Below are 10,012 nucleotides of genomic sequence, written 5' to 3' on the forward strand. Positions count from 1 at the left end.
GCAGGGCAGGCCCGAAGTCAGCGGGCACCTGTCTGCCAAGTCCAAGAACGTCTGCTTGTTTGACACAGAGAGGTATTTGCCCTCTGAACGGTCCTGTAAGTATTTTCTTTATCTCGGTGGAAATAGGGTGAAGAGGCAGGATTTAACTGTGGGGACACTGTTTCTGGTCTGGGCCAGACTTAGAGGATGGTTTGAGGTTTGAGTCAGGATGACAGGAAGTGGACTTGGCCAGGAGAGCATGGCAGAGTCTGACCAGAGGTAAGTCACAGGAACTGGAGATTTCCTGGCTCATTGTCAGGATAACAGTTTGGGGCACTCTTGCTGAGAGCAGTTCTGGGTCACAGTGAATCTGGAGACTAAGACAATTCATTCTGTGTCCGGGGAGCCAGCCCTTCTCTGGGCCTGACTTGGGCAGGGAATGCATGGCAGTAGAAGGGTGCCTGGTGCCCAGCAGATGCGAGAAATGCCTGCGGAGTGACCGACTCTCTGGTGTCAGTCTGAGCAGTTGGTAGCGACTTCCGCACAGGGGATGCTGAGAAGGGTCCTCAGGTTAGGCTTGGTGGGAAATGCTCTGATTTAGGACTGACCTGCGGGGTGCAGGTGAGCGAGTGGAGAGAAGTCAGTGGTGTGGGAAGTGAGATCCGAGCTGAAAGCACAGAAGTGGCCCTGAATTGCAGATGGCGCAGGGAAGGGAGGAGGCGTCCAGCTCTGGATGATCTGCTAGCAGGGCACCCTGCTGGACTCAGACCCTGGTAGTGAGGACGCCCCCAGCTGCACTGGAGATAACCAGACCTGAGGTACCCCACAGCCACTGTGCTTGGTGGGGCCACATTTGCGGACCAGGAAGCACTCCCTCCATAAGTGACCCAGCACTGCCCTCTGGTGGTAAAAGCCATCAAATGCACATTGGCTCAAAGGATTCCTTCCCGAGCCTCTTGTTTACAACTTCTTAGCAGATGCTCTGGGTCTCTGGGCTTGGGGTCTGATCTTACTAACCCGCATGAACCCAATCCCGCCGTGATGTGAGTACAAAAATCTGGGAAAATAACGTACTTCATGCCTCGGTCTGGTTCCACCAGTAGTCTGAGACACAATTCAGTTAGTCCTGAAGAACTTCCACTTAGTAAACAATATGTGACAGGCATTTGCAAGGCCTTTGTGTCGTGCTAGTTTATAATCTAGGAAAGGGGCTCTAATTATTCACAAGTTACAAATGAGTAAACTGAGGCCAAAGGGGAGGTTTTACTCTTGCTGCAAGAACACGATATTCAATTCTGGGTGCCCCCAACCTGTTAACAACGGCAGTCCTCCCACCTCTGCCCCCGATGGTGGGAATGAGAGGGAGTAGAATGGGTGGGGGCACCATTTTATGTTGCACTAACATACTTTTAAAACAAATATGTGTCACTTCTCTCTTTAGATTTAATTTACAGTAAATTCTGGGTCTCCCCCATGATGAAGGGATATTGCTGGTCTTGCACATCCAGGCCAGGGTTCTTTCGCCTTGATAAACAGGGATCCAAAGGAATTTGGTAGCTATTTTACAACCCCTGAAGAGTCAGGAGGGTGGGTTTATTCTGTGTCATCTCCAGAGTGCAGACCCGGGCCAGGGGAGCCGCATTCTCAAGGCAGATTTCAGCTGCATGTCAAAGCACATTGCAAGCCTGTCGGGGCTGCCCATCTGTGAGAATGGCTTGTGGAAGTGAGACGTCTCTGAAGGGGCTTTGACTGGAGGTCACTGGGAAGTTTATACAGGAGACTCACTGGTGGGGCAGGAGTAGCCTCATTAGAAGGTGGCTTCAAGTCCTAAAGCCTCCAATGTCGCTCTGGTCCCTCCCATCTGCGTCTTTCCAGAGGGCAGCAGTGCCTGCTCTCGCCTGTAGGTGGCGGCCTTGGCTCAGTAGCTGCCCAGCCTAATCCATCCGTTCCTGGGTTCTCAGCTCGAGGCTTTACAAACTCCTGCCTGAAGGGTGGGGAGCAGGATCTGGAAGAAGGATGGCACCCCCAGGGTGTGATTTAATTGGTGTTGGGTGTGGCCTGGGCCTGGGGGTTTTTAGAGCTCCCAGATAATCTAGAGGGAGTGGCTCAGTGCTCTGACGCTGCCATTTCTGTCCGTTCAATGGCCAGCTCGTGTCCTGGTCTCTGCTTCACTGCAGGGGGTTCCTGGGCCACAGAAGGAAGCCCAAGCATCAGAAGAGGTGTCACCAAAAGCTATAGAGAATACAAGCTCATTAGGGGAGAGAAAATTAAAGGATTCCCCCCAAAAGCAGAGAGAGGGAGGAAACAGGAGCCTGCACAGTGCACAGGAGGGAGCGGAGGGAGCAGCAGGCATTTGATTCCCTCATGAAATGAATTCCTTCAGGCCACACAGAGGGCAGGGAATCCTCTAGAAGGCAGTGAGACGTGGGACTCGGGCTGGAGATGGTCTCCTGCAGTAGCAGGGGTTTTGGCCTGTGGCTAGGCTGTGGCAATTCTGGGATACAGGACTCTTTGGGAACCTGGCAGAGAGGATTCACAGGGAGACTGAGGGCCTCATGAGGCAGCATTGGCCTAAGAAGACCTGGGCTTCTGCCAAGACAGTGAACTGACCCAGGCATCTGCCCTCAGATCAGCCCCAGCCCAGTGTCTGGAGTTCACAGAGAAGGGGCCATCCATCCATAAGAGCAGAAACATCTCGAGACACGGGGGCATAAGCCACGCTGCTCTGGCCCAGGTTGGGACAAGGGTGAGACAAGAGAGTGCAAAATTTAAGGAGGCAGCAAGAAACTCGATCATTAATAAGATTAATAATGCTTCAGTATAATATTTTTAAAAATCAAAATTAATGCAAAAGAACGCATGATGAACAAAATGTTAACATTCTACATTAAGACAGAGTGGAATCAGTGGTTCTTGCTTTTGCCTGGTCTGCAGTGTGGCATGGTCCTGCCCTGGCCTGTCTTCCAGAGCACCGGCAAAGGGCCAAGGGGGCGTTGTCTCCCACTTTTCACCTGCACTTTCCCGCAGCTTTGGCACCTGGAGAACTGTGGTACTAGGCTAGAGCAGTAATCCCTGCTGGAGGCTGTGGCAGCTGGCAGGGCAGTGCTGCCACCTAGTGGGGAACTCCTGGTTGAGCACCAGAGGTGCCCAGGCAGAGGCTGTACTGAGAGGGGCTGCCACTCCCGTGTGAGAAACCCGGCTTGGGGACTTGCACAGGCGGCGGTGGAGGCCGGGAAGCCGGGGGCGTGAGAACAGATGTAGCAGGCAGTGGGGAAGCTCGAGGCAGCTTGCGGGCTGGGTACCTCCAGGGTGGGGTATTCCCTTTCCACACTAGCAGAAACAGTACCCCAGGAATCTGAATCTTTAAACAGCTGCTCTGGAAGTTTAGGGAGATCATTAGAATCCCCAGGGGAGCCTTAATGGCAGATCCCCAGGCTCTAACCCAACCTACTGCGTCAGATTCTTTGGGGTAGAACGCTAAATTCTGTGTGTTTTTACAAAGTACACCAGGCAGTCTGATGTCCAGCTGGGTTAGGAACCTTGGGGTAGTTCTTGATGGCTCGTTTTCTGGGTGAGGACCTGAAACCTGGAGAGCGAGCTGCCCAGGCTGGTGAGAGAAACTGTAAGCAGTGTCGAGACTGGTCAGAGTTTCTTACCCCTCGCACTTCCAGTGACTAAATTCGTGTGTGTGTATGTGTTCAAAATACAAGCTATTGGGGTAGGAACTGTGGTGCAGAGTGAGGAAGGCAGCTTTGGGCACGTGACGGAGTAAAAGCGTGCCCCTGGGAACGTGTGCGGGACCACTGGTGAGTGCAGAGGACCAAGAGGCCCGGATGTGTTAGGATTTCCACCCATGCAGGTGGCCCTGGGGGAGGGCCGGGCCGGAGGAGCAGAGGAGGGCCACTCCGTGGGCTGCGACCAACCGGCACCTAGGTGGAGGGTCGGTCTCGGGCGTGTGTGCTCAGCCGATGGTGTCTGGACAGAGCAGTGACAAATTAGTGCGTGTCAAATAGGAGGACTCAGGAGGACGAGGCCGTAGCAGGTAACTTGAATGGACTTGGCTGTGACTCTGGCTGCCTTGAACTTGTGCTCTTTGGGGCAGATGGCTTTGGACCTGAGTGGACCCTACCTCCCATGTCTCCATTGTCACCAGCCTGCAAAACCCAAGAAGGGTTTCAGTACAGCCATGAGAGGCAGAAGGAGACCTGTCTAAATTGCTTCTGCCTTTTGCTGGAATGATTAATATTTAAACTGTTTTTATCTCAGGAGCTCAGGATGATTTAAAACGTAGAACTGCTCTTGATGTTTCCTTACAGAGATGTGGCTGGAGCCACAACAAAAGCCCTCTTCATCTTCAACCCAAGTTCCAGCCACTGAAACGGAGACAGTAGATTGCTCAGAATTACGGGCAGGACAGGGCGGGCGTCACTGGGGTGTCAGCACCAAGCCACTTGGGCAGCAGGAGTGTTCTGGGGTCAGAGTTAGGAGTTTGAATCCCGGTTTGTGGAGCTGTTTGGGGTTCAGAAGTGCTGACAGGGCTGATTCTAGGCTTGGGGGCAGCGCCGTGGGTTAGGAGTTTGAATCCCGGTTTGTGGCACTGTTGGGGGTCCCTCATTGCTGACAGGACTGATTCTAGGCTTGGGGGCAGCGCCGTGGGTGCCACTCTGACCCCTCGGGAGGGAGATGGGTGAGAAGCAGGGGGCAGGGAGACACCCTATTTAAAGCTCCCTCTGATTGCATCAGGCGCTGCTAAGGCCAAAGCAGCTCCCCCCTGGGGAAGGCCCATGTCCTCGTCCCATGGAGCCACTCACAAGGTGAGAATGAGCCCACGGGCTGCACGCTCTTGGCCATGGGGGGTTGATGGTGGCCACAGCACCTCGACTCGGTGTGTATCTATAGGTCACTCGTGATCTAAGACCCTCTCGTGGGCTGGATTTACTGTGGAACTCAAGGCAAATCCCTTGAACAGGTGAAAACTCGTGTCCTCTTAAACTCCTTTCCAAAAGTGGCCATCCCGTCCTCGCTGCCCTGTGGGCTGGCGTAGGAATGATCTGGGAAGTGTATTTTAGAACTGTGATGTCTGGCCTATGCATCCGCACCGTCGGGCACCACCTGGCTGTGGGCATCGGGGCAGTGGCGAGAAGGGGCCTGATTGGGCTCCACTCTGCGGGCTTCCCAAGCAAGCCTGGGGGTGGAGGGGAGACGGGAGGAGGAGATGGTAGGTCTCCAGCTGGGGGCTGGTTCTGGCCCCTGGCCATGAGGCCAGGGCGCCCCCAAATAAACACCCACGTAAGCGCCTGTTCTTCACGTCCCCACACCTGCTCCCCAGGGGCTGAGACCCCAGGCCCGAAATAGGCGCAGCTGCTGCGGATGCTAATCCGGCCCCACGCTGAGGCTGAGCCGTATTTGGAAATGTCTGGCCTGCCACCCGCCCTCAGCCTTGGGGCCTCAAAGCAGAGTTCTTGCTCCCTCTTCCTGGCCTGGCTTTCCTGGGGACTTCTGTCTGCCTGTTTCCTGTCCCTGGGCACGCAGTGGGCAGCTGTAAATGACAGGTGAATGAGTTGGTACAGAAAGGAACAGAGACCTGAGACGTGCAGCCTCAAAACCGGCTTCCCACGGCAGCGCCTCACCCCCAAGGGCCTCCTCTGCTACTCGACTCTGTCTTCAGGCTTCCGAGCCCCTGCGACCCGTGCCCAGCCATGCCCACACCCGCTGCTTCAGGAAGCCACGCAAGCCCAGTGCCTGTTAGCACCTCTCCCACATCCGTGGGTCTCGGCTGCTGGGTTGTCGTGACGTCTTTCTTGGTGACACGCAGAGCAGAAGGTCAGAAGAACTGGCTTTCCCCAGGGTCACACAGCATCCCCCACCGCTTTCTCTTCTTACTGGGAGTTCAGTTCAGCACATGCTGAGCACCTGCTGTGTACAGAGCAGTGGCTCACTGCTAAAGGGATTGACTTTCTTTCGGTCTCTGACTCTAAAAGTGTGTCACCCTGTCACCTTCCTCAGTTTCCTCTGTTTTCTCTTCCATCATTATCTCAGTACTTAGATTTCTTTGATTGTCCTTGAGGTTCAAGGTTCTGTCTCATTTATTTTTGAATCTCTGGGTCACTGAGGAACCCTCTGTGGACGACAATGGTCCATTTTCTTTATCTAAGATGCCCCTCTGTCTGGAAGCTGGGCTCTTGGTGAAGGTGACCTATGGGCCTCTGTCACCTGCTCCCCTGGGCCTCCTCAGGGGTCCTTGGGGCCACCTCTCATTTGCTAAAACATGGAGAAGGCCCCCAAATGCCCAGGTGACGGGGCTTCTTGCTTCTCACTGCCACGGAAAGCTTGAAACAACTTAGCTAAAAATAATCAGTGCCTTCCTGGGCCCAGCTGCCCTCACCAGGCGCACGAGGGCCTCCGGCATGTCTTGGCCTTGCTCAGGGTAACCAGATCCCGGCTTGGCCCCGGCGAGCAGCCGCAGGCACCCTCAGCCTCAGCTGGTTTTAGCAGGAGGATTCCTGGGAGGGCGGGCATAGACTCCGTGTTCTGGGCGGCCTCCTCAGCCCACACGTCTAGGTACACTCGGCTTTGTTAAAGCGCTCAGCTGTCGCGGTGACCAGGCGAGAAGGGCAAGGCCGCTCTCCCCAGCAGGAGGGCCTGCGGACCACAGCGGTTTGTCACCCTGAGGACGTGTTGCTCCAGTTAGAGCTGAGCCCCTTCCGTGTCCTAAAGAAGGGGGCCCCACCAATCATAAATCAGGATCTCATCGCCTCCAAATAAAGGGAGTCTGCCGTCCCCGCGCCCGGCCCTTCAGCATTGACAGATAGATTGTTTTAGTCCTGTGTCGAGCATTTCTTTTTGCTTTTTTTTTTTTTTTTTTTTTTTTGGGCCGCACCCATGGAGGTTCAGGCTAGGGATCCAATCGGAGCTGCACCTACCGGCCACAGCCACAGCAATGCCAGATCCGAGCCACTTCTGTGACCACACCACAGCTCATGGCAACGCTGGATCCAAGGCCGGGGATCAAACTTGCAACCTCATGGTTCCTAGTTGGATTTGTTTCCCCTGAGCCACGACGGGAACTCCTGAGCATGTATTTCTTGTGCAATTAAAAAATTATAAGAGGTGGAGTTCCTATCGTGGCGCAGTGGTTAACGAATCCTACTAGGAACCATGAAGTTGCAGGTTCGATCCCTGGCCTTGCTCAGTGGATTAAGGATCCGGTGTTGCCATGAGCTGTGGTGTAGGTTGCAGATGCAGCTTGGATCCTGCTGTGGCTGTGGCGAAGGCCAGCAGCTATAGCTCTGATTAGACCCCTAGCCTGGGACCCTCCACATGCTGCGGGAGCGGCCCCAGGGAAAAAAAAATTATAAGAGGTAATGAAAAATGGAAGTCTAGTGCCAAGAGATTTGAGGCTCAGTAAAGAATTCAGAGAGTTTTCTGGTGAGTATGAGAATTACAGGGGGGAAATTAATAAGTTCTGTGTCTAAACACTGGGAAAAAAATTTTTAAGTGAGGCTCTTCAGAAGAAGGAAAAGTGACGTGAACTGGCCCTTAATCTGGAGGTGGTAAGAAGTTAGTGGGAAACAGGGACCTTTGCCCTGTTTTGCCCTCCTGTTTGGGGCTCTCGTGCAAAAGAACTGGGAGCTACTGCCCAGGAGCAGGCCCCCGCGTCCCTACTCACTGGTCACGTGGCCTGAGGGGAGCCTCTGAATTGGGCCGAGTTGGTGGCCAGAGACGGGTTCTAGTGGGAGGCCTGCTGACAGACACAGGCCACAGTCAGAAAGCAAGCCCTGTCCGCTTTGGTTGTATCTGTCGAGGCCTCAGGGACCTTGGCCCAGCCCCCTCCCGGAGGTAGTTCTGCTCGGGCTGCCCCGGAGGCGGAGGCGGCGCTGTGGGGTGGAAGGGAGTGGGGCTCTAGAGGGAATCCCACCTCTGCTTCTGTTTCTGCCGCATCTGTAAGGAAGCCTGACCCGCCCGCCTCCTCTTGTTGTGGCTGAGTCCTCATGAGCTGAGCGTGAGCTGAGCGCAGGGGGAAGGAGTTCGGCAACCGGTCTGATGCCCCCTCCTCCCCTCCTGCTGGGGTCACGGAGGAGGGGGGCGCTCGGCAGGGCCTGCTTTGGAATGAGGTGCGTGCTTCCATTTTCCTTCCTCGTACAGGGCTTATCTTTTCTGTATCACGGGCGTCCTTTGCTTCATGGCATAAGTTAACACTGGAAAATCCAGTCACACTATGATAGACTCACAGAAAATGAATTGTTCCATTTTATCCTCACAAAATCAGAGCCTAATACAGTTACGGATCGCTCCTAGAACCCATTTCCTCCTCCTCTGGGTGAAATATTGCACTTGGCCTGTGTGTGGCCGTGTCAGGTCCTCCAGCCTCCGAGGTTTCCTACCTTTGTGACCTGCTTCTGTATCAAATGCATCAGGGACCTCTTTCATCAGGTCTTTGTCTGAATTCTAGAAAACAAGTTCCTTCAAAGATGGCCCTGTCGACCTGCCTTTTTCCCCCCTCTTCCTTATCTGTATTTTATTATGTTTTTAAAAGCTAAGGAATATTTTGGAAAGCATAATTAAATACTACTTTGAAAATGAGCGGCTATCCCATCTCATCATCAAATATCCAGTCAGTAATGAAATTTGACCAGCTGGGGGCGTACGTGTGTATATGCAAGAAGTCTGTGTCTCTTTTAATCCATAATTTCCCCCTCCATTTCTTTAATGTATTTTCCCTTGCAGTTTACATATTGGAAAAACTAAATGTTTTGTTGAGTTCTCCATATCCTGGCGTCTTTGTCCTATAAGTTGGTGGACAAATTTAGGGTCTGGACCAGACCCAAGTGAGACTGTTGGGCAGGAATTCTTCCTGGACAGTAGCGTACGTACTTTTGTCAGGAGGCGTTTCATGTCTGGCTGTCGTATTTTTGTGACACTAGTGGCCGTAATTCATAGCATAGTCATGTTCCAGGTCTTTCATTCCTCCTTTATCCCCCAGTTTGAGTCCCTCTGTAACGAGAAGCTTCCCTTGCCTTTCCTGCCCCCCACTGTGTGCAGAAGGCAGTCTGTAGCTGGCTTTGTCAATTCTGAGGCTCTGAGCACCTGCCGCCCTTCTGGCCCAGCCTCAGGCCAGGGCCTGGCCCAGGCTTGTTCTGGTTGCTGTGCGTTCCTCTCAGCACCAGCCCCCACCAGGGGGACGTATGCCACTTTTTGGTCCCAGTGTTACCGTCAAGTATTGAGAGCGAGTCAGAGAGACATGGTCTTTGAGGTAGGATTACCCTGTCACTGACAGGCCAGTGACATCCGACATCTATAGTGGCCTTTCTGTGGAATGACAAACCCGGGAGGCCCAGAACTCCCCTGGGTCTTTAACTCCTGCCGAGTCATCTCCTAACCGTCTAGTGTCAGATACAGGAGGGAACTTGACAACTATTTCTGTTAAGTTTAATTTTGACAACAAACCGGGGATCCCAGCTTTGAAGATGCTGTTTCCAGTTGCAGGTCATCTAGAGAGTTATTCTGATTTCCTGCCGTATTTTCTCTCTCACAGTAAAGATGGGGTTACCCTGGATAAGGTTGTGCAGCTTTGAACTAGTGCAGACTGAGCCAAGAAGTCAGTGGTAGATTTGGACTGAGTTTTCGGAGGGACCAGACCATATCTGATTCATTTGTGTACCCTGCTGGCACAGCGCTTGTGGGAGGCGCTGCCTGACCTACTTCCTAGGTTCCAGGCGAGGACGTGGGGGCCTCTGGCCCTGGCCTTATGAGGTGACCCCTGCAAACCTTCATGTTTCCCTCAGGTCACTTGGAGACTCTGTCCAACCTCCCCCCTCCCCGCACCTTTCCTCTACCCAAGCAGTGGTTAACCTAGTAGGAGTGTTTTTATTTCTGATCTAATCTCAAATTTAAACTCCAAGCCATCTCTGTTCCCACACATACACACCAGTTGAATTGATCAGGCCACCTGCTTACCGAGATTTCAGCACCGGACATAAACATCACCAAACAATGAACCGTTTCTGCCCGGAGAAGAGAAAACACAGCAAAA

Source organism: Sus scrofa, chromosome 12 (assembly GCF_000003025.6).
Source record: "Sus scrofa isolate TJ Tabasco breed Duroc chromosome 12, Sscrofa11.1, whole genome shotgun sequence".
Lineage (NCBI taxonomy): Eukaryota > Metazoa > Chordata > Mammalia > Artiodactyla > Suidae > Sus > Sus scrofa.